Below are 24,940 nucleotides of genomic sequence, written 5' to 3' on the forward strand. Positions count from 1 at the left end.
AGTAAGAAAAATAAATAGGAGAGTGAGTGGACCATGAAAGGCAATAGTCAAGACACCCAGTTTGTGTGAAACCACTGATTCCATGTTCACAAATTTGCTGGGATTCAGAGAAAGAGAGAGAGAGAGAGAGAGAGAGAGAATAAGACAGGGCAGTGGCCAGTCCCCCTGCTCCTAGACCTATTTTTATAGACATTTTTAAAGCAACAAGGAGAAGAATTACCTGTATAGCTCGTTTGGTCTTTAGATTGATGGGTAGTGTACTAGGAACTGGATCAGGCTCATGGGGTGGGATTAGGTTGATATTTGTGGTGAGATAGATTAGGGTACAGGTTTCTGAATAAAGGAGATACTATACATTAAATAAAGTAACAAAATCAGACTGTCAGTACCCACAGTAGAGATCTTCGGGGGATAAATAAAATTCAAATATTCAGGCAAGGCATAGTAGATGGCCCCTAAGTTTACAAGAACTGAGATCAGTTTATCTACTACTTGGAAGAAATATCTTAGGCTCATGAACGATGTCCTTGGGCCTTCAGTGGCAATTTCCAGCATGCTGGGCAAGGTCAGGTCACAGGTAGCTGGAGCAGGGCTAGAAGAGACTGAATCCTCCCTCCATGGAACAAGGGTGCAGCTTACCTTCTCGTGTCCCTCTTTCTACAGCAAATACGTGTAAACTGGTGGGGCTGGGAATCCTGGCAGGCTTTAGTTCAAATGACCTTTCTTTCCACTCTGAGCAAGGCCCTGATGGAATTCTATGAAGCCCTGGAGCCTTTAAGAGCGTATGCCAAAAGCTGGTATTTCTTGACTTCTTTTTGGGCCTTATTTGCCTTTTCTGTTACTCCCTTGGCCATTATAGATCTTAAAAGCCATGCTCAGAAGACCTCACTGAGAGGCTTGACTAAGAGAGTAAAATTGGGAATCCAGTGTCTAAAGAAGCCTATTAGACCAAGGAAAGAAAGGATTTGATTTGTGGTGGTAGGTGGTTGGAGACAATAGAGCAGCAGTTCTCAACCTGTGGGTCGCGACCCCAGCAGGGTCGCCTACAGCCATTGGAAAATACATAATGCATATCAGGTATTTACATTCCGAATCATATCTGTAGGAAAATTATAGTTATGAAGTAGCCACCAAAATTATTTTTTGGTTTGGGGTTGCCGCAACATGAGGAACTGTATTGCGGGGTCACAGCATTAGAAAGGTTGAGAACCACTGCTGTCAAGGGTCTGAGTTCGACCTAGGGTGAGACCTGTGGTAGGTGGTTGGAGACTGTGGAGGATCTGAGGTCGATCTAGGGTGAGACCTCAGGTGGTGGGGGTTAAGGTGATGCCCAGATAGACTACGGACTGAGAGTGAAGTTGAGTCTTAGCAGAGAAGACACAATATCCCTTCATGGTGAGGAAGTTAAGAAGGATGGCAGTGTGTCTCCTTGAGGTGGGCAGGGAGGGGCTGCAGAGGAGTAGGTCATCTACATATTGTAAGAGAGTACTAGTTTTGAGATTGCATGCTACTAAATCCTGAGCTAGTGCTTGCCCAAACAGGTGTGGGCTGTTTTTGAACCCCTGGGTAAGACAGTCTACGTAAGTTGCTGGGCTGCATTAGTGTCTGGGTAAAGGCAAACAGAAAATAAGAGTCAGGGTATAGAGCAGGGGTTTCAAACTCGCGGCCTGCCCACCAATTTTGTGTGGCCCGCAGACTAATCAAACTTCATGGATTAGTCTGCGGGCCAGTCTGCGGGCCGCACAAAATTGGTGGGCGGGGCTGCATGCGGCCTGCGGGCCCGAGTTTGAGACCCCTGGTATAGAGGAATGGTAAAGAAGGCATCCTTGAGGTCTAGCACCGTGAAGTGAGTGGTGTTTGAGGGAATGTGTGACAGTAATTTGTAGAGATTAGGGACTATTGGATGGAGGGGAATTACCACCTCATTGATTAGGTGTAAATCTTGTATGAGGTGATAAGCCCCTGAAGATTTTTGAACAGGAAGTATGGGGGTATTGCAGGGAGAGTCCGTGGGAATGAGTAAGCCTTGATTTAAGAGGCGGGTAATTATTGGTTTATGGCCTTAGAAACAGACACAGTTACACGTTAAACAAAGACTTCACATCAAATTATAAATTAAGGAATTTAAATGAGTGCACTTTATATTTTCTGACAAAGAGAAAAAACAGATTACTCACACAGCTCAATAGACAACTCTGCTTTTTAAAAGCTGTTTGAGATGGCAGGGAGTTGTCAGCATAGAGGGGAGGAAGAGAGAAGGCAGACGGATGGACAGTGTGAACAGCTGGATGGAAAGAAGGAGGGTCAGAATCTGCAGGAGGAGGGGGAGGAGATTAAATTGCTGGTGGTGGTGCCACGTGGTCAGAAGAGTCAAAAAGATTAGATCCTATAAGGAGAAGGGAGGGGATGAGGGGAAGAAAGGCCCCCATGCCGCAGCCTGTAAGGAGGGAGGAGGGGTTTAAGAACACAGTGGGAAAAGGAGGGGCCCCTGGCCAGCAGGGGAGGAGAAAGAGAGACTGATATTTGCAAGTAAATGAGAAACAGGATCCTGCAAAGAGAGGGAACGGGGCTCTTGGAGGGAAGAGACTCTAGTGGAGAGGTCTACAGAGGGACCAAAGAGGTGTCCCGAGAGAGGGGTGCCCCCAAGGGTCAGGCAGGAGGGGAAGAGAGATGGGAATTGGTGGAGAAGGAAAGCTTGGGGATCAAATATATCAGATGGAGGGTTAGAGAGAGGGGAGTGGGTGGACTGTGAGGAAGAAGTTCTGGCAAGAAGAACTTGAGAGGTAGAACATGAAGAACAAAGAGAAGGTCTAGACCGGCAATAGAAGAAGGCCTGCATGTAAGAGATTCCAGAAGCCTTTCCTGTTCGGTGGCAAAAATTATCTCGGTCTCTCAGTATGTTGAAATCAAAGGTCCCATTTTCAGGCCAATGGGAGTCATTGTCAAGCCTATATTGAGGCTAGGCTGTGTTGCAAAGGAAAATGAGTTTCTTTGGCTTGAGATCAGAGAGACTTAATTTAGTAAGATTTTTTAGAAGACAACCCAATGGGGTTTGGTCAGATGGCTTTGACTCCAAAAAGCCCATTGTGGAGATTAGTGACCTAGAGAGGGCATCCCTGCCTACAATCACAATCTCAAAGGAGAAAGCTCTACTGGGAATGTGGAGTCATCCTACTTAGGGGTCATCACCGCCCAAGAAGGAGCTCAAGGAGAATGTGAAGGGATTTGGCTAAGCTCTTAGACTTTTGGAATGTGCTATCTCCTGAGACAGAAAAATGGCAAACCCCTCAAAATATGAGGCTGGCTGGAGAAAGCCGTCCGATGATGGATTTATGGGTTGAATTAAGCTAACTGAGAGAGGGAAGGGAGAAACTCCTTACCTTTCTGGTCTGGCAGGGGTTCAGGACAGGGACAGATCGCTGGCAAATCAACCTATAATTACACATCCAAACAGAATCAGGGAGAAAGCCTGGGACAAGCTGCCACTGCCCATTGCTTCCCTGGTTGTAAGTTTGGGCAGCAAAGAGGGATCGTCCAGGCAGTTAGTACCCTGTCCCAGGTTTCAGCACCAGATATAAGAATGACACAGCACTTGAACACCAGATGTTCAAACTTTATATGAGGAGAAAGACCTGCTGGGGCACTTCTTTGGGAGAAGGGCACCGGTACAGACTATAAGGCAAATTTTATAGGGTTTGGGAGAGCCTGGGAAGATACTGAGTCAGAAGTTCTGGCATGTCCCCTTTTATAGCTTTACAGTTTGGGCTTCCTGGAATTCTTCTGCCTCAGGGGTGATTGTCCAGTAAGTAAGAGTGAGGAGTGAGGTTAGGAAACCAGGCGGAACAACCAAAGGGCAGTTGGAATTTCTGGTAAATTCATATATCTATCACAACCATCTGCTTCTCTCCCCTTCCCTCTCTCTCTTCTCTCTCTTCTTCTCCCACAGCTCAATTGGTTCAAGTGTGTCCCTGGGTGCTGAGGATAGCTCCATTGGAGCGCATCAGCCTCAAGAGCTAAAAATAGCTTGATACTCAAGCATTAGCTTCAGATGGGGTTGCCTGGTGGATACTGGTTGGGGTGCACGTGGGAGTCTGCCTCACTATCTCCCTTCCTCTCACCTAAACAAACCCTTGTATTGGAAAAAAAAAAAAAGCTTCTGCACAGCAAAAGAAACAATCAAAAAGGGGAAAATATTTGCAAAATATATATCTGAGTGAGGGTTAATATTCAAAATATATAAAGAACTTATACAACTCGACAGTAAAAAAGTTAAAAGTTCAATTAAAATGGGAAAAAAGATTTGAATAGCCATTTTTCCAAAATATCACTTATTATGCTCAATATTAAAATGCTCAATATCACTTATAAAGGGAAATGCAAATTAAAGCCACAATGAGGTATCACCTTGTTGGTCAAATAAGTTTGTAAATATGATATATATGTTTGCTCGTTTATAGTTTGCATTGGGTGTGGGGGAAAGGCTGTAAGAATGCAGGGTTGTTATAGCCTAAAGGTTATTATAGCCTTTTCCCCACACCCTTGACTGTTGCATGATGTGGGGTGGTGCACTCTCATGAGGAACCCATTATGCCTCAGATAAGTGGCTTTGTATCAGACTTCCTTGTTTGTATATTGGATTAAAGGTTTTGATTTCTATACTATAAAATGGAGCAGAGGAGCCCATGCAGGAAGAGAGAAGAGAAAGGCCACATAGAGGAGATGAGAAGCAGCCAAGATGGGGGAGTACTGAAGGAGAAGCCAGTTTTTGCAGAGTTTGTGCAGAGAGAAGGAGATGGGGAATGAAGGTGAATAAGGCTGGTGAGGTAGAACCTTTGATTCTAGGAAACTCAGATAAGTCAGTGATTTTGGGAGCCCTGAATGGAAAGGGAAGTGTTTTCCCACTGTGTGTATTTATTGCCCGCAGGGTGCAAGCTAGGATTAAAGCTAATGACCCACTAGTTCTTGGCTTCATTGTTTTATTACCATCTGTTCAAATCAAATGCAAACCTGCATGGGCCAGGTGGCTGTGATGGTGGCCGTGGCTACTGGCTTTACATTTGGCATAGTCTGTGGCAGGATTCAATACAGATCAGTATGGAGCCGCCACCACCTTTGAGTGGTGGAGTAGAGGACTGGCTGCTGTGTGATTCCCCATGGCTGTCCTTTTGGGGGCCGTAGGCTGGCTGACTTTTACAGCCATGAGTGAGGAAACCAAGAGCTCTGTGGAAGAGGCTGCCCAGGACCTGCAAACCAAGCAGTGGAAGGAGCTGGAGCAAATGTGGGAGAAAGAGATGCTGACGCTCGAGCTGGAGCAAGCACAGAAGGAGACCAACTAGGTTTGTGAGATTCACCTAAAAATGGAGGAGCTGCTGGAAAAGGAATTACAGGTTCATGAGTTGCAGATTTCCCTGGACATTGTGGAGAGCCAGCAGTGGTGGGAGGCCTGAGTTGAGGCTGGGGCTGGGGTTGCAAGTACCAAGGAGCAGAAGGCGGCAGCCAGGGCTCAAGCCCAGCAGCAGGAGCTGATGTTTTCTGTTCCTCTTTAGAGGATGAGGAGAATCGGTCTGGAGTTGCGATCCAAAGTCTCCAGAAGGTGAGAGCTCAGCAGCAAGGAGTACCTACTACACCCCTGGTAGGTCTACAATTTTGGGACATAGGGGTGAATGCCATTATGCTCTCCAGAGCAGAGGTGGAAATGCTGACTCTCATTGCCATGTGCTCCTCCTTGGGACAGTGTAAGACCTGCCAGGACGGCAGGGATGAGGAGGGTGGCTGAGGCCCCATGTGCATGGACTGATTTCCTGGATTATGACCGGAATGGGCACTGGCTCCTTTGTTGGATAGACTTACGGATTTTTGACAATGTGAAATACCCTGATGTGGGTGGAGGGTGGCTTTGCTAGAGGCCCTTTCCCTGTCCCAGGAAGCTTTTCCCATGGCTAAAATGAATTCCAAGGACATTTTGCACTTTTGGCAAAGTGCTCAGAGTACAAAGGTGAAATGTACCTTTGTAATTGTTGAAATTGTATGATTTGTCATGTTGTTGTAATTTGTGTAATGTGCCTAATTTCCTTGTGCATGAATATGTGCTTTAGATTGTGAAGCGAGCCAAAGGGGTGGAATGTTGGTCAAATAAGTTTGTAAATATGATATATATGTTTGTTTGCTTGTAGTTTGCATTGGGTGTGGGGGACAAGCTATAAGCAGGCAGGGTCATTATAGCCTAAGGCTTAGTTTTAAGACTAAGCTTTTCACCACACCCTTGACTGTTGCATGATGTAAGGTGATGCACTCTTATGAGGAATCTCATTTATGCCTCAGATAAGTGGCTTTGTATCAGAGACTTCCTTGTTTGTATATTGGATTAAAGGTTTTGATTTCTATACTATAAAATGGGGCAGAGGAGCCCATGTGGGAGCAGGGTAGAACTTTTATGCTCTACTGGTGGAATTGTAAACTGGTATGGCCATTATGAAAAACGGTTGGAGGGAATTTAAAAAAAATTAAAAATTAAACTACCATGTCATATAGCAATCCCACTTTGGGGAACACAGCCAAAAGAAATAAAAACACTAACTCAAAAAGACAACTGTTTCTCCATTTTGTAGCGTCGTTATTTATAATAATTAAGATATGTAAAAAACCAAAGTGTCTATCAGTGGATAAATAAATAAAGAAGTCAGGAATTCTCATTTGGTCATCATGGCTGAGTAAGTAAATGCTGTGTTCACCTCCTCCCACAGCCCCATCAAAATTACAACTAAATTGTAGAACAACCATTATTGAGAACCACCTGAAGACTAGAAGATGTAAAGAAGCCACTACGAGACTTGTGGGAGGGGTGAAGACATGTAACAAGCAAGTTGTATACCCACAGTAAGGGAACTAAAAATTGAGAAGGATATCTTAGCTGTGGAGATACTCCTGAAGAGCGAGGAGGGTCTCAGCTCCACACCCAGCTCCCAACCCTGGGATGCCAGGGCTGAGAAGAGGAGTCCTTATAACACCTGGTTGTGAAACCCAGTTGGGAATGCATCAAAGTGAGTCAAAGGGCTACTGGAGCTCCAGGCATTCCTCCTAAAGGTCTGTTGGGCAGATAAAATATATTATGCTCACTTTGTTAAAGATGGCACTGCCCACGTGGAAGCCCGTCTCCCAGGTGATGATATTAGTTGCCCTTCCTGCTTGGAATGGGCATGATTATGTTAATATGTGTTGGGGGAGGGCTTTGGCACCAAAAGGTTTTAAAAGGAAGAGAAATCACGTTATTCTGGAAGAAGAGTAATTATGTACTAAGAGAAGCCCATGCTGTAGGAGAGCAGAGTAAGGCCACATGGTGGAAAGGAAAAGTAGCCAAGATGGTGGAGTTCTGAAGGAGAAGCCAGTTTGTGAAGAGTTTGTGTGGAGAGAAGGAGATGGAGAACAGAGGTGAATAAGGCTGGTGAGCTAGAAACCTTTGATTCTAGAAAACTCGGATAAGTCTGTAGCTTTGGGAGCACTGAATGAGTGGGTTTTATCCCCAAAAATAGTTCAGGGGCCTGACCAGGCAGTGGCACAGTGGATGGAGCATCAAACTGGGATGCGGAAGACCCAGGTTTGAGAACCCGAGGTCGCCAGCTTGAGCACAGGCTCATCTGGTTTGAGCGAAAGCTCACCAGCTTGGACCCAAGGTTGCTGGCTCGAGCAGGGGGTTGCTCAGTCTACTGAAGGCCCACGGTCAAGGCACATATGAGAAAGGTATCAATGAACAATTAAGGTGTTGCAACAAAATACTGATGAATGATGCTTCTCATCTCTCTCCATCCCTGTCTGTTCCTATCTATCCTTCTATTTGACTCTCTTTGTCCCTGTAAAAAATAAAAAATTAAAAAATTAAAAAATAGTTCAGGGGCTGCTTATATACCCTTGATTACATGTGGGCGAGGGAAAGCATGACATTATGGCACAATCATTAACAAGATTATAACATTTATCTAGGGGATACACAGAAACATTAAGACTTTCAAGGTAGCACAATCAAAGATATTTATAAATCTTTCAGGGTTCCTCTTCTCTCACTAGCCTAGAGGTATTTTACTCTCAAGATTCTAGGAAGGGGGAGGAACTACAGTCAATGCAAGGTGGTATGTAAATTCTGTCTCCTATTGAAAGAGAAGAAGTTTCTCGGTTAACCTTTATTTTAGATTTAAAACTAAATGACCCTTGTTCCTGCAAGCCAGAAATTTCTACATTCTTCTCCCTCCCCTCCCCAAAGGAGGGACAGGACGGGAATACCTGACAAGAAAGCCTGACCTTTCCTCCCAGAATATCAATATCAATTTTCAACTTTTTGGTACCTTACAACAGTAAGGGCTGGAGGCCAGGGATCCAGGTAGCCCTCTACAGAGACAAAAATGCTGACAGGTGCCACTGCTTCTTTGTTGATCCCTCCCCCAATCCAGGGGGCAGGCACAGGTCACTGCCAAATCTGAGCTCCCCATTAACCTGGCTAACATCATTAGCCCTGCTCTGGTGATTCCCTGAGACCCTACTCCACCCAATATGCATGCTTGGTCCAAGATGCTTCCAGTGGCTTTTCCACACAATTGACCTCCTTTGGCTCAAGCTGTGTGCTTTCTTAAAATATCTCAAATACCAAGTGTAAGGCCAGGAGCTGCCATCATGTCCATTCACATGCAGGTTCCCATTGGATTTGGGGAGATGGTAAAGAAATGGCAGAGTCAGAGGATGGTGTGCCATTCTGTTTATTGGTGTCTCACCAAGACGGGGCAAGCCACAAGAGAAGACAAGGGAAAAGCAGGTTTTCTGAAGGGGAAGGGATCAGGGAGGCCCCTGCAATGGTGATAGCAGGAACCAAGAGAGAGCAAGCTCCCAGTCTGCCCCATTTTATAGTATAGAAATCTAAACCTTTAATCCAATATACAAACAAGGAAGTCTCTGATACAGTCACTTATCTGAGGCATCATGGAATTCCTCATGAGAGTGCACCACCCACATCATGAAATCAGTCAAGGGTGTGGGTAAAAACTTAGTCTTAAAACTAAGCTTTAGGCTATAGCAACCTGGCCTGCTTACAGCATGTCCCCCACACCCAATACAAACTATAAGCAAGCAAACAAATATATCATATTTACAAACTTATTTGACCAACACCAAACAAGCAGTGGCTGGACTTGGCATGCCTTATATCTCTTGCTAAGTGGGCCAATCCTGTCATAGTAGTGACCAAACTCAACATGCATTGTAGCTCCAACTAGGTGGCCCAAGCCTGTCATAAAATGTGGGCAGCATTGCCTTGGAACGTTGCTCTAACTAAGCACCACAACAGTGACACCTGAGCCAGCTGACCTGAGTTCATACTATAGTGCTCACCAAAGAGTAGCCAACCCAGCACTAGTGGCATCCAGCCTCAGTTCACAGCATAGCCTCTCCCATACTCATTCAAGCTCAGCACAAGTGGCAACAAATCACAGATCATTTTGTAGCACACATCAGGTAGCCCAAAGATGGGCACAAAAAGCAGCTGGCCTTAGCCAGCACCAGAGTCCCTCCCAAGAGGCTCCAGAACCAACACACCTGGTGGTCAGCTTCAGACCACTGCAACAGAGCTTCATCCAAACAGCTCCACAAACAGCATACCTGAAAGTTAGATTAGGTTGGCACCAGAGCCTCAGTAAAGCAACTCCTGCTGTATGAGGTCAATCCCTGAACAACAGCTTCTCTGCAGTGGTCATAGCCAGCCTCACAGTCAATAGCAAGAAAAGCTTAACTACAACAGAAGGGCACACAACCCATGAAATGGGTACTTATAAAGCACCCAGCTCAGGTGAAAAGGGAGACTGCATCACTAGGTTCATAGAACATTGTGGGCAGATAAAATATATTATGCTCACTTTGTTAAAGATGGCGCCGCCCATGTGGAGGCCGTTGCCCAGGTGATATTAATGTTTGTCGCTGTGGGCAGGCAGAATCCTTGTAGCCTGGGGCTTGATTTTGGGATTAAGCCTTTCCCACCCTTTTTGATGTGGGGTGGTACAATCCCATCATGCCTCAGATAACTGACTTTGTATCAGAGACTTCCCTATTTTGTATATTGGATTAAAGGTTATAAATCTACACTATAAAATGGGGGCAGAATAGGAGCTTGCTCTCTTAGTTCCTGAGATTAGCATTAGAGGAGAGAGCAGAGAGGAGAGGAGTGAGAGGCCACATGGAGGAGGCCAGGAGAAGCAGCCAAGATGACAGAGTATTGAGTGAGAAGCCAGTTTGTGCAGAGTTTGTGCAGGGAGAAGGAAGGAGATGGGGAACAGAGGTGAATAAGGCTGGTGAGCTAGAAACCTTTGATTCTAGGAAACTCAGATAAGTCAGTACCTTTGTGAGCGCTAAATGAGTGGGTTTTGGAGCCCAGTGTGTGTTTTTACTTGCCCACTGGGTGCAAGCTAGGATTAAAGGTGATGGCCCACCAGTTTTTGGCTCCTTTGTTTCTTTACCGACTGTCTGAATCCAATGCGAACCTGCATGGGCCAGGCAGCTGCTATGATGGTGGCCCTGGCCACTGGCTTTACAAACATCTACTATGTAAGGCCAATCTAGCTGGACTGGAAATATAGCAGATTTACCCAGTTTATGGAAAAAAACACAGAAGCTCAGTCAAAATGAGGAGACAAAAAAATATTCTAAATAAAAGATGAAGATAAAACTCCTGAAAAAGGACTAAATGAAATGGAGAAAAGCAATCTACTAGATACAGAGTTCAAGACAGTGGTTATAAGAATACATAATGAACTTAGAGGGAAATAGATAAAATATATCAAGAAAGAGAAACTATAAAAAAAACAATCAGAAATGAAGACTATAATAATGGAAATGAAGAATACATTTAGAGGAAATCAATAGCTGATTAGCTGAAGCAGAGGATTAAATCAGCAATATGGAAGACAAGATAGTGAAAAACACCCAATTAGAACAGAAAAAAAAAAGAGCTAAGAAAAAAAATGAGGACAACATCAAGTGTATCAACACTGGCACCATAGGGGTACCAGAAGGAGAAGAGAGAGATTAAGGGATTAAAACCTACTTGAAGAAATAATGACTGTAGGGAATTACCTACCTAACCTTGAACCCTCTATGATTTGGATTGGGGAACTTTAGTTAAAAGCCCTGAGTGAATGAATGGCTCTTGGATGCAAACACCAAGAAACTGTATGAGTGAGTGACCTTTGTGCTGACACAATGGAATGCATGCAAATGGTCTTTAGAAAATTAGCCTAGAGATTCTAGATTACCCCTTCCTTTGTTCTGTTAATTAGCAAAAGAAAAAGAATGTACTGACCAAGTTAGCCCTTTCTCCATGTCTGCAAAATGACCATTAATCATTCTTTCCCCTTATCACCTGATCTCCCTCCCTTGTAATCCTGTTACCTCTGTTCTGCTTCTGATCAATAAAAGCTGAGGGAGAAGGAGATTCAGGAGGTCTTCTTTGCCTCCCTTGGCAGCCTCCCGTTCTTCCTCTTGAAATAAGTTTGTGTCTTGAGTAGGTTTTTTCCACACGACACTGGTAGTTCCCGGTGGGCTGGAGTGCTACAAAGGAATAAATGGTAAAGGAAATAGACATACAAGTCCAGGAAGTATAGAGTCCCAAATAAGATGAATCCAAAGAGGCCAACATCAAGACACGTTGTAAATAAAATGCCAAAGATTAGTGGGAGTGAAACCACGCTTGGCTCAGAGCAGCAGCAGCACTGTAGCTACTGAAGGTTTCTTTGGTTAGTGTCTCTTTCTCTGGTCTACAACATGGGGACTATCTTTATAAACTTCTTCAAGAGCCTTTTTGGCAAAAAAAAAAAAAAAGTGCATTATGGTAGATCTGGATGCTATAGGGAAGACCACCATCTTGTACAAACTAAACCTGAGTGAGATTGCAACCACCATCCCCACCATAGGTTTCAACATGGAGACTGTGGAGTATAATAAAAATACCAGCTTCATTGTGTGGGCCATGGGTGGTGAGGACAAGATCCATCCTCTGTGGTATCTATACTTCCAGAACACATAATGTTTCACCTTTGTAGTTAACAGTAATAACCAAGATCATGTCAATGAGGCCCAAGAGGAGCTCATGTGGATGCTGAGGGAGGATGAGCTCAGGGATGCTGTCCTGCTCATGTTCACAAACAAGCAGGACTTCTTTTTAAAACCATAAACACAGCTGAGATCACAGACAAGCTGAGATTGTACTTTGTACCACAGGAACTGGTACATTCTGGCCACCTGCACCACCAGCAGGAGTAGGTTCTGGTAGGTTACAGGGGAGGAAGGTCAGCTGGTAATCCAGGGAAAGAATGAACCAGAAGTGAGGCACACTCCTCTCTATCCCTCACTTTCCTCTCATGTGGCAGACATGCCCCTGTGGTGTGAGTACCAGAAGTTGTTTCCATGGTCAGTGCCAGTGTGCTTCATCATGCTGTACATGTGCTGATGAAGCCTGTAACAGGGTTTTTACTTAATGTAAATAGTTACTGTTTCCAGTGAAGCAGTTTCTGGTACTCCTATGCAATGTTACTTAGCTTTTTATTTTAGATGTAAAAAGAAAATCAACCCACTGTTTAATTCTGAGGAGGAATTTTAGGCTTCTGGGGCCTCTGTGAATTGCTCTCTTATCAGCCCAACACTTCTTCTCTGGGCTTTAGGTCTGTATTGAGATCCATTTTGGTGGTTGGTTTTTAACCCAAACTCAGTATATTTTAAACATAGTTACAATACAAGACAGTTGAAAACAGAAAAGGGAGAAATGTACCTAGTGTAAGGTCTGCAGTAATAATTTGAGTCCTTGGTCTGTCTACTGTCTGAAGCATGTGGTGGGCAGAACCAACACAATAATACCTTCTGTTGGTCCCTGATTGGCTCTGTCTTGCTGGGTTATCTGCATCCCATTGTGTTTGAGCTTGTACCTGTGCTTACACCACTGCCCAGGGAATGGGCTAAAGGGGGGGCAGCTACAGCCACTACTTATGGACCCTTTGGAGGGATCCCAGCCTTCCTTTGGTCAGCATAGATGCTTTGATAGAATGATTCTGGCCAGAGCAGGAGCCCCCATGATCTCCATGCACATTCACTACAGGTTGTCTGTTTCTCACCAGTAGGAGTGCAGACAGGTGGCTAGTCATTACAGAGCCTGGCTCCTCAGAGCCCTTATCCACATGTGCTTTCATTTCTTCAGCCCACAAGGGTCAGATCTGACATAAAAAACAACAACAACCTCTACTTTTTCTTTTGTAATTTAATAAATGCTAAAGCTGTTAAACTTTATCTTGAAGAAAACACCAGAACTGTTTTATCTGGTGCAATGGAACCTCTTATTGCTTTCAACACATGATTAGTAAACAATTGTTATTTATATGTTTCAGTTTTCATTTTGACAAACAAGCATTGTAATTATAGCTATTAGAATAAAATCTTTTATTTGTTAAATGCCAAAAGTTAAAGCCAAAGAGAGAATCTTAAAAGAAGCAAGAGAAAAGTAGTAAATTAGATGTAAAAGAACTCCCATAAGACTGTCAGCTGATTTTTCAACCAGAACTTTGCAAGCCAGGAGGGAATGGCATAATATATTCAGAGTTATGAAAAGTAAAGACCTATAACCAAGATTACTCTCCGCAGAAAAAATATCATTTAGAACCAATGGAGAGATATAGAGCTCTCAAACAAAAAAAAAGCTAAAGGAATTTATAACTACCAAACCAGTATTAAAAGAAATGTTAAAAGGATGTGTTTAAGTAGAACAGAAAAGATTTTAAATATGCATAAGAAAATATAGGAAAGAAAAAATTCTAATTGACAAAGGCAAACCACTTAGTAAAAGCAGTGAATCAACCAACTATAAAGTTGTACAAAGTTTAAAAAGCAAAATAAAGTGGATCATGCATGAATACAATATTAACTTAAAGGATACACACATGAAAGAAATTTAAAAAATGACAAAAACATAAGCATATAGGGTGTGACTAAAATTGCAGTAATTTTAGAATGTGTTTGAACTTAAGTGACCATCAACTTACAATAATAAACATAGCTTGGTGTATATAAAGCACATGTTATGATTGAACGACAAGATACCCTGGACTTGTTATCTTTGAATATATGTATCCTGATTTATTGATGTCACCCCATTAAAAAAATAAAATTATTAAAAAAAAAGCACATGTTAATCACAAACCAAAAAATCTATGAGATATATAAGAAATAATGAGAAGAGAATCCATACACAATACTTTAGAAAGTCATCAACATGAAAGAAAACAGAGCAAGGGAATAAGTAAGGAACAGAGAAGGACTACAAAAATGATCAGAAAACAATAATAAAATGGCAATAACTACATACCTATCAGTAATTACTTTAAAAATAAGTGGACTAAATGCTCTGTAAAAAGACACAGGGTGGCTAAATGTATAAAATGAACAAACCAAGATTCTAACATATGCTGCCTACAGACACCTACTTCAAATCAACAGACTGAAAGTAAAGAAATGGGAAAACATATATTACACAAATTAAAATAAAAAATCTAAGGTAGCAATACTTATATCACACAAAATGGACTTTAAAACAAGGGCTTTGACAAGAGACAAGGAAGGGTATTTCATAATGATAAAGGAATTAATACAACAATATGATATAACTCTCACAACATCTAAATACACTATCTATATACAAGCACATAAATATATATAGCAAATAGTGGCAAACATAAAAGTAGAGATGAACAGTAATTCAGTCATACTAGGGTATTTTAACACCCCATCCAGACAGATAATCAATGAAGAAATAGTGAACTTACATGACACCTGAGAACAGGAATTCATTGGTATTTCTAGGACACTTTACCCCAAAGAAGCAGAATATACATTCTTTTCAAGTGTACGTGGAACATTTTCTAGAATAGACCACAAGTTAGGTCACAAACAACTCTCAATATATTTAAGAAGATTAAAATTATATCAAACATCTCCAATCAGAATGGAATAAAACTAGAAATTATTTACAAGAAGAAAACTGAAATCACAAACAAACATGTCAAGGCTAAATAACATGCCACTAAACAATGAATGGGCTAACAATGAGATGAAGAAAACATCAAAGATTCCTAGAGACCAACAAAAATGAAAATACAATGACTCAAAGTCTATAGAACACAGCCACAGTGGTTCTAAGAGTGAAATTTATACCAATACAGGCCTACCTGAAAAATAAAATTAAATAAACAATGTAACCTTATACCTAAAGGAGCTAAAAAGAAGAAAAAATAGAGCTCAAAGTGAATATAAGGAAGGAAGAAATAAAGGTAAGTGTGGAAATAAACAAAATAGGGTCTGAAAAAGAATAGAAAAATCAATAAAACCAAAACCCAATTATTTGAAAAGATAAACAAAATTGATAAACTTTTAGCCAGACTCATCAGGAAAAAAGAGGGTCCAAATAAAGAAAATAAGAAAAGAAAGAGAAGACATGACAACTGACACCAAAGAAATACAAAGGATTATCAGAAAATAATATTAATAATTATATTCCAACAGTTGGAGAAATGGGAAGAAATGGGTCAATTCCTGGACACATACAGTCTTTCAAGTCTGAGTCAGGAAGAAACAGAACATCTGAACAGACAAATACTGGTAACTACTAGCAATATCAAACTAATAATCCACCCTCCCCCCAATTAAAAAGCTCTGGACCAAATAGCTTCACAGGTAAAGTTTAGCACACATTCAAAAAATGATTTATACTTATTTTTCTCAAACTATTTCAAAAATTGAAGATGAGGGAAGGGTCCCAAGCTCATTTTACTATTCCAGCATTACCCTGTTACCAAAACCAGACAAAAACACTACAAAGAAGATAATTACAGACCAATATTTCTGATGAACGTAGATGCTAAAATCCTCAACAAATTATCCAAGATAGTAGTGGAGTAGGTTGATATCACACTCATCTACCAGGACCAAAGTGGAATTATGAAGTGAAATTACAAAGTGGAATAACATACAGAACAATCAACCTGAATAACCAACTGAAGATGAGCTGGAGAGATGTCTCATAACCAAGGATCTACAGAAGAAGCCACACTGAGACTGGTAGAAATAGTGGAAATGCAAAAAGAGCTGAGATTTGGAAGATATAACTCAGCTGAGGGGGTTCCCTTCAGAAGTGTGGGATCTCAACCCCAAGCCAGTCTCCCCAGCCTAGAGCACCAGAACTTGGAAGAGGCACCAACATAAGCTCTGGCTATGAAAATCAGTAAAGATTCTGTTTAGCAGATATATTGTATTTCCCCATGTATAAGATGCACCTTAATTTGGGGACAGGAAATTTGAAAAAAAAAAAGTATTACATAAAGTTACTGAACTCAAGTTTTACTTATCATAAAATTCATACAACCCCTCATCACTGTCAAAACTCCCATCCATTAGCTTGTGCTCATCTGTGTCTGCTAATGAATCACTGTCTTCATATGTGCACTCATCCTCAGTTCCATCTATGGCACTTGAAATGCCATACTTCTTAAATGACTTGAGAACTATCTCAATCTTGATATTATCCCAGGATCTTTTCACCCAGGTACAAACTTCTTCTATAGTTGGTTTCTTCACTCTTCCTGCTAGTGTCAAATTGTCCCCAGAAGACTTCATCCATTGATTCCATTCATCTCTTGTGGCAGCTTTGAAGGGTTTGTTAATGCTGACATCAAGTGCTTGGAGCTGGGATGTCTAGCTTCCAGGTATGACAGCAAGTTTTGTTTTTTGCTCTACAGCAATCTTCTTTGTGTTTTTTTGTTATGTGTGCCCTGAACTGATCAAGCACCAATAGGGCAGGTTTGTGTAAGAGCTTACCTGGTCTCCTCCAAACTTTCTAAAACCAGATTTTCATCCCATCCTGATCCATCCAACCCTTGTTATGAATGTGGACAATCACTCCTTGAGGAATGTCTTCTTTTGGCATTGTTTTGCATTTGAAAATCAGCATAGGAGGCAGCTTAGTTCTGTTGGCACAACAAGCTAGAACCACTGTATAATGGCTCTTTTCATGTCCACTTGCTTCACAGTTACAGTTTTCACCCTCTTCCTGTCAACAGTTTTGTTATCTGGGACATCAAATTGAAGGGGGATTTCATCCATATTTGCAATCTGTCCCAACTCAAACTGATATGTTTTCCGACATTGAATGACAAAACAATGAAATTCAAGGACCTTCTGCTCGTAGCTTTCAGGCATCTTTTGGGCAAGTCTGGTGCATGTACGCATGCTTAGTTCATTCTGTTTCATGAACCTGAAGCACCAATTGTGTCCTCCTTTGAAATCAGTAACTTTTTTTTCATCAGCAAATTTTCTTGCTTCATGCTGAACCATCTTTGTAAACACAGGAATTCCAATTGCCTTTTGTTCTTCAATCCATATCTTCAATTTCTTCTCTAAATCAGGCCATTTTGCTGACTTGCCTCTCATGGCCTTCTTCTGTCATGACATTTTCAGTAGGGTTTCTTCTTCCCGTAGCCAGTCTCAGATTGATTGCTCAGTTGAAGGAGGACCAAACTTACATTCAGCAACACAGTTTCCATTCACTTTTGCAAACTGGATCACTTTTAACTTGAATTCAGCACTGTACAAAATTTTTTTCTGAGCCATTTGTGGGCAGAACGTGGCAAATTGTAACTTACCATAATATACCAGTAACAAGTGCAAAACAATTAGCGAAAAGACAACAAGCACAAAAAAGCAAAAAATGCAAGTAAAAATAATCTACAACAGTGAGCTCAAAAACAAGCACAAAAAAGCAAGAAATGCAAATAAAATAACTACAACCACTGTATAAAATGCACCCTGTTTTTAGGCCCCAATTTTCTGGGGAAAGGGTGTGTCTTATTCATGGAGAAATACAGTAGGTGGGAGTCTGGTAGGCACACAGGTGTCCTCTGAAAGGGCTACTGCAGAAAATATCACACATAGCCACTCACCCTGGGCTCCAGTAGAGAGGGGGAAGAATGGAATAGAGTCCTGTGAGGAGAGACTGGGGTTTGTGGCTTTCAAGAGAAAGACAGTTACCTACAAGAGAGCTCCCATTAGACTGTCAGTTTATTTCTCAACAGAAACATTACAGGCCAGAGGGATTGGCATAAAATATTCAAAGTGATGAAAAGCAAGGACCTACAACCAAGACTACTTTACTCAGCAAGGCTATTATTTAAAACTAAAGGAGAAATAAAGACCTTCACAGACAAGAAAAAGATAAAGTAGTTTGTTACCACAAAACCAGTATTATAAGAAATGTTAAAGCATTTAACCCTACTAAGATGAGGAATTAAGGGCCTTCCTTAAGAAGAATAACAGAGGAATATAGTTAAAAGAATAAAAGGACTGATACATATGTATCAATAATCACTTAAAGTGCCTAAATGGCTTAAATGCTCCAATAAAAAGACAGTATGGAGTTACCTCAAAAAATTAAAAATGAAACTGCCTTATGATCTAGTGATTCCATTTCAAGGAATGTATCTAAGAAACACAAAACACTAGTTTGAAAGAATATGTGCACCATTACGTTCATTGCAGCATTATTTACAGTAGTTAAAATTTGGAAGCAGCCCAAGTGCCCATCAGTAGATGAGTGAATAAAAAAGCTGTGATACATTTAAATAGTGGAATACTACTTGGTTGTTAAAAAAAGAAATCGTATCTTGTGCAGCTCCATGGATGGATCTAGAGGATATTATTTCTAAGTGATTAGCCAGACTGAGAAAGACAAATACCATATAATTTCACTTACATGTGGTACAAAATGAACAAAATAAACTAACACAGAGATAATAAGAACAGACTCCTAGATACAGAGAGTAGACTCACAGCTGTCAGGCAGGAAAGGGTTGGAGGGCTGGGTGAAAAAGACAAAGGGATTAAGCAAAAAAACCCCAAACAACCCACAGACAGACAACAGCATGATGATCACCAGAGGAAAAAGGGTGTGGGGGAAGGTAGAAGAAGGTAAAGGGGCGATAAATGGTGATAAAGAAGACTTGACTTGGGGTGGTGAACACATAATACAATATACAGATAATGTATTCTATAATTGTGTCCCTGAAACCTATATAATTTTATTAACTAATGTTGCCCCAATAAATTCAGTTTTTAAAAAAATCCTCAATAAAATATTAGCAAACAATTTATCAATACATTAAAAAGAACATACACCAAAATCAAATGGAATTTATTCACAAACTAGCCGGGTTCAATATCCACAAATCAATTAATATTATATACCACATAAACAAAATGAATGATAAAAATTATATGATCATATCAGTAGATAAAAAAAAGTATTGGACAAAATCCAACATCCATTTATGATAAAACTCTCAGCAAAATGGGGAGAGAGAAAATATACCTCAACATAATAGAAGTCATACATAACAAATCCACAACTAACATTATACTCAACAGCTAAAAGCTTTTGCTTTAAGATCAGAAACAAGACTTATGGTGGTACAGTGGATAAAGCATCACCCGGGAATGCTGAAGTTGCCGGTTCAAAACCCCAGGCTTTCTCAGTTAAGGCACATATGAGAAGCAACTACTATGAGTTGCTTCCCACTCCTATCCCCCTACTCTCTTTCCTCTTTGTAAAAATCAATAAAGAAGACCTTAAAAAAAAGATCAGAAATAAGACAAGGATATATACTTCACCAATTTTATTCAACATAGTATTGGACGTCCTAGTCACTAGAATCAAAGACACACACAGACACATAAAATAAAATAAAATAATAAAATAAAATGCATCCAAATTGGAAAGAAATAAGTAAAACAAACTATCATTACTTGTGGATGACATGGTACTGGATAGAAAGAACCCTAAAACATGCACCAAAAACTGTTAGAAGTAATAATAAATAACAAACTATTAGAAAAAGAAATTAAGAAAAAAGTCTCATTTACAATTGTGTCAAAAAGAATAAAACACTTAGGAATAAATTTAACCAAGATCTGTATTCAGAAAATTATAAGACATTGAAGAAAGAAATTGAAGAAGATACAAATAAATGAAAGGATATACTGTGCTCAGGTATAGGAAGAATTAACATTGTTAAAATGTCCATACTACCTAAAGAAATTTACAGATTCACTGCAATCTTTATCTAAATACCAATGATATTTTTCACAGAACTAAAATAAATTAATCTAAATTTTATGTGGAATTATAAAAGACCCTGGCTAGTCAAAGCAATGTTGAGAAGAATAAAGTTGGAGGTGTCATGCTACCTAATATCAAATCATAATGCAAGGGTTAAAGTAATTAAAATAGTATGGTACTGGCATAAAAACAGACAACTAGACCAATAAACAATACAGAGAACTTAGAAATAACTTCACACCTGGTCAATTAATATATGACAAAGGAAGCAAGACTATAGAATGGGTAAAGACTGTCTCTTCAAGAACAGACAAATAGCCAACAGGTATATGAAAAGATGCTTATCTTCACTAGCTATTTGAGAAATGCAACTCAAAACTACAATGAAATACCACTTCATACCAGTTAGATTGTCTATTATCAACAAGACAGCTAATAACAAGTGTTGGAGAGGTTGTGGAGAAAAAAGAACCCTTATTCACTATTGGTGGTAATGCAAAATAGTACAACCATCATGGAAGAAACTATTGTGGTTCCTCAAAAATTTAAGAATAGAATTATCATATGACCCAGCAATTCCTCTATTGGATATCTACCCTCAAAACTAAAAAACATTGGTATGTAAAGACACATGCACCCCCATGTTCATCTCAGCATTATTCACAGTGGCCAAGACATGGAAATAACCAAAGTGTCCCTCAATAGAAGATTGGACAAAGAAGGTGTGGTACATATATACAATGGAATACTACTCAGCCATAAGAAAAGATGACATAGTGACATTTATGACAACATGAATGGATCTTGAAAACATTATATTGAGTGAAACAAGTAAATCAGAAAAAGCTAAGAACTATATGATTTCACGCATAGGTAGAGTATAAAACAGACTTATGGACATAGATAAAAGTGCAGTGGTTCTGGAGGACTAAGAAGGCTGAGTCTGATGAAGCAAGACTCTGCTGATATAATCATCCTAGAAAAAAGGGTTGGAGAGAGCAGCCCTTATTGAAGAATATCACAGGGCTGACTGTGCTAACCAACATTTTGAAAAAAATAAAAGTGCAGTGGTTACCATGGGGAAGAGAATGTGGAGGAGGGGGAAGGGTACTTGAGTGAGTGGGGAGAGGGAAAGGGGTTACAGGAAGAGTGTAAAGAGGGACAAATATAAGGTGACAGAAAATGATTTGACTTTGGGTGATGGGTATACAACATAATCAACAGTGCAAATACTATAGAAATATCCATTTGAAATCTATGTACTCTTATTGATCAATGTCACCGTGTTAAAGTTAATTTTCTAAATAAAATTTTTTTAAAAGACTGTCTCTTCAATAAATGGTGTTGGGAAAACTGGACAGTTAAAAGCAAAAGAGTGAGGCCTGACCTGTGGTAGCACAGTGGATAAAGCATCGACCTGGAAATGCTGAGGTCGCTGGTTTGAAACCCTGGGCTTGCCTGGTCAAGGCACATATGGGAGTTGATGCTTCCAGCTCCTCTCTCTCTGTCTCTCTCTGTCCCTCTCTGTCTCCTCTCTAAAATGAATAAATAAAATAAAAAAAAAAATTAAAAAAAAAAAAAAAAAAGCAAAAGAGTGAAACTGGACCACTTTCTTACACCATATATAAGAATAAACTTAAAATGGATTAAGATAAAGGCAAAACCCAAGAATATATAACTCCTAGAAAAAAAAACCCATAGTCAATAAACTGGTTGACATGGCTGTTAGTAGAATCTATTTGGATATGTCTCCTCGGGCAAGGGAAGCAAAAACCAAAAAAGATGAGACTGTATCAAACTAAAGAGTTATGCACAGCAAAGGAAATAAAAAAACTAAAAAGACAACCTACTGAGTGGGTGAACATAGTGACCAATGATACATCTGATAAGGGGCTAATATTCAAAATTGATAAAAAAAACCACATAAAATTTAACACCAAAAAAATTTAAAAAATAACTCGTAATCCAGTTAATAAATGGGCAGAAAACTGGAATAGACATCTTTCCCCAGAGGACAGATAGCCAACAGGCATATGAGATTATGCTCCATATCACTAATCACCAGGGAAATGCAAATTAAAATCAAAATGATCTATTACCTCTAACCTGTAAGAATGACTATCATCAATAAGTCAACAAACAGTAAGTGGTGAAGAAGATGTGAAGAAAAGAAAATCCTACCTCACTGCTGGTGGGATTGTAAATTGGTGCAGCTACCACAGAAAACAATATAGAGGCCCCTCAAAAAATAAAAAATAGAACTATTATGTGACCCAGCAATTTCACTTTTTGGTATTTATCCAAAAAAAATCCAAAACACTAATATGAAAAGGTACATACTCCCCTATGTTCATTGTAACATTATTTATAATAGCCAAGATATGAAAGCAACCTCTGAGTTCATCAACAGACAAATGTATAAAGAATAAGTGCTACATATATACAATGGAATATTACTCAGCCATAAAAGAGAATGAAATCTTGTTATTTGCAACTACATGGATGGACCAGAGTATTTATGCTAAGTGAAATAAGTCAGACAGAAAAAGACAAATACCATATTATTTCACTTATGCAGAATCTAAGAAAACAAAATAAACAAACAAGCAAAACAGAAACAAACTCATAGTACAGAGAACTACTTGTTGCTGGATGGAAAGGAGCTCAGGGATGGGTGAAAAAGGGGAAGAGACTGAGAAGTAAAAATTGCCAGTATAAAAATAGTCATGAGGATGTCAAGTACAGCATAGGGAAGGAATATAGCCATTAATACTGCAATAACTATGTATGGTGTCACATGGGTGCTAGACTTATTGAGTCGATCACTTCGTAAGTGATATAAATGTGTAATCAATGTGTTGTACACCTGAAACTAATATAACATTGTATGTCAAGTGTAATTGAAAAATGAACAAGTATTTCAGTTTTGGTATATACATACAATGGAATATTATTCAGCCATAAACAGTGAGAAACATCTATCATTGTGAAAACATGGATGAACCTTGAGAGTAATTTATTAAGCAAAATAACTCAGAGACAGATACTGTATAATCCCCCTTATATGTGGAATTTAACTAAGAAAAAACTAAAAACTAAAACAAACTCATGGAAAAAAAGAGATCAAATGAATGGTTCCCAGTGGTAGAGTGGGTGCGTGTGTAGTGGGGGAGTGGATATTGGAGGAAGGTATTGAAAAGGTTCAAACTTCCATTCACAAGATAAGTAAGTACTAGAGATGTAATGAACATGATGACCACAGTTACCACTGCTGTATGATATATATGAAAGTAATTAACAGAATAAATCCTGAGATCTCACTGTACACATACAATTTATTTTGACTTTTAATTGAATATACTGTATATGAGATGAGGGATGCTAACTAAATTTATTGCATAATCATTTCACAATATATGTGAAACCATTAAGTTAAATAATTATGTTGCATGCATTAAATTTATACATGCCTTAAATTTATACAGTAATGTATGTCAATTATATCCCAAAGCTTGGGGAAAAAAACAATGTGGTAATAATTGGAAGTTAATTCCAAAAGTAGATTCCTCCCCCAAAAGAACTCAACACTAAAATAAATGGTGTCTCTCAGAAGACTGTTTCTAAGGGAACTTCACTATGTTGTCTATTTAAATCCTACCATATGTTATTAAATTAGCTCAGAATTTGTCTTGAGTACTTATTAATTACATGTAATCAAATATGTTAAAGTCAGTGGTAGGATTTAAATAATTTAACAACTGGTTCTCTGCCCTAATGACCATTTTAAGTGTAAAAAACTATATACTGAAAGGTAGTTTATTATTTCATGCACTTAATACTTAAATAAGAACAATAAAAGAGGTACACAAAACTAGATTATGTTATAAAAAAGTTTTTATATTAATGAAAAAATATTAAATAATACCGACAAAAAACAAGTGGTCACCCCCTTTTTCTCTTTATGTTCTATGTTTGTTTACTGAAGTAACAAATATGAGGGAATTAAAATGTAGTATTTTACCAAAGGTATAATAAGTTTTATGAAATGAATAAATATTATAAGCATAGTTCCGTCAAATGTTTTCACCTCTGGATGGAATAAACATTACTATAGGTGCTTAGAATACGCTGTTGCATAGATGAACATTTAAAAAGAATAAGGGCCCTGGCTGGTTGGCTCAGAGGTAGAGCGTCGGCCTAGCATGCGGAGGACCCGGGTTCGATTCCCGGCCAGGGCACACAGGAGAAGCGCCCATTTGCTTCTCCACCCCTCCGCCGCGCCTTCCTCTCTCTCTCTTCCCCTCCCGCAGCCAAGGCTCCATTGGAGCAAAGATGGCCCGGGCGCTGGGGATGGCTCCTTGGCCTCTGCCCCAGGCGCTAGAGTGGCTCTGGTCGCAACATGGCGACGCCCAGGATGGGCAGAGCATCGCCCCCTGGTGGGCAGAGCGTCGCCCCCTGGTGGGCGTGCCGGGTGGATCCCGGTCGGGCGCATGCGGGAGTCTGTCTGGCTGTCTCTCCCTGTTTCCAGCTTCAGAAAAATGCAAAAAATAAATAAATAAATAAAAAGAATAAGGAATGTAAATTTGTAATCTCCAATTTGGGTAGCTGCCCAGGTGCCCACCTTAGAGAGAACCTTGATTCCAAGTGTGATTTTAACAACTGGTTTGCTCAACTCAACAAAAAATTAGGTATTGTTTCTGCTGAATTGATGCAAACCAGCTAAATCTCACCACTAGTTAAAGTGCATTTAACTTAATTTTTATA

The 24,940-nt window shown here is 40.0% G+C and overlaps 1 non-coding gene and 1 pseudogene across 1 annotated transcript; both read left to right on the forward strand.

Moving 5' to 3' along the window:
* The first annotated feature begins 11,793 nt into the window (after positions 1–11,793).
* LOC136313636 (ADP-ribosylation factor 1 pseudogene) overlaps positions 11,794–24,940 on the forward strand; it is a 40,212-nt pseudogene continuing 27,065 nt past the window's right edge.
* On the forward strand, positions 21,096–21,224 carry LOC136313810 (small Cajal body-specific RNA 4). Its single transcript, XR_010727239.1, has one exon. It is a non-coding gene; the product is annotated as a small Cajal body-specific RNA 4 (non-coding RNA).

This window comes from Saccopteryx bilineata, chromosome 9 (genome assembly GCF_036850765.1).
Source record: "Saccopteryx bilineata isolate mSacBil1 chromosome 9, mSacBil1_pri_phased_curated, whole genome shotgun sequence".
NCBI classification, from domain to species: Eukaryota; Metazoa; Chordata; class Mammalia; order Chiroptera; family Emballonuridae; genus Saccopteryx; species Saccopteryx bilineata.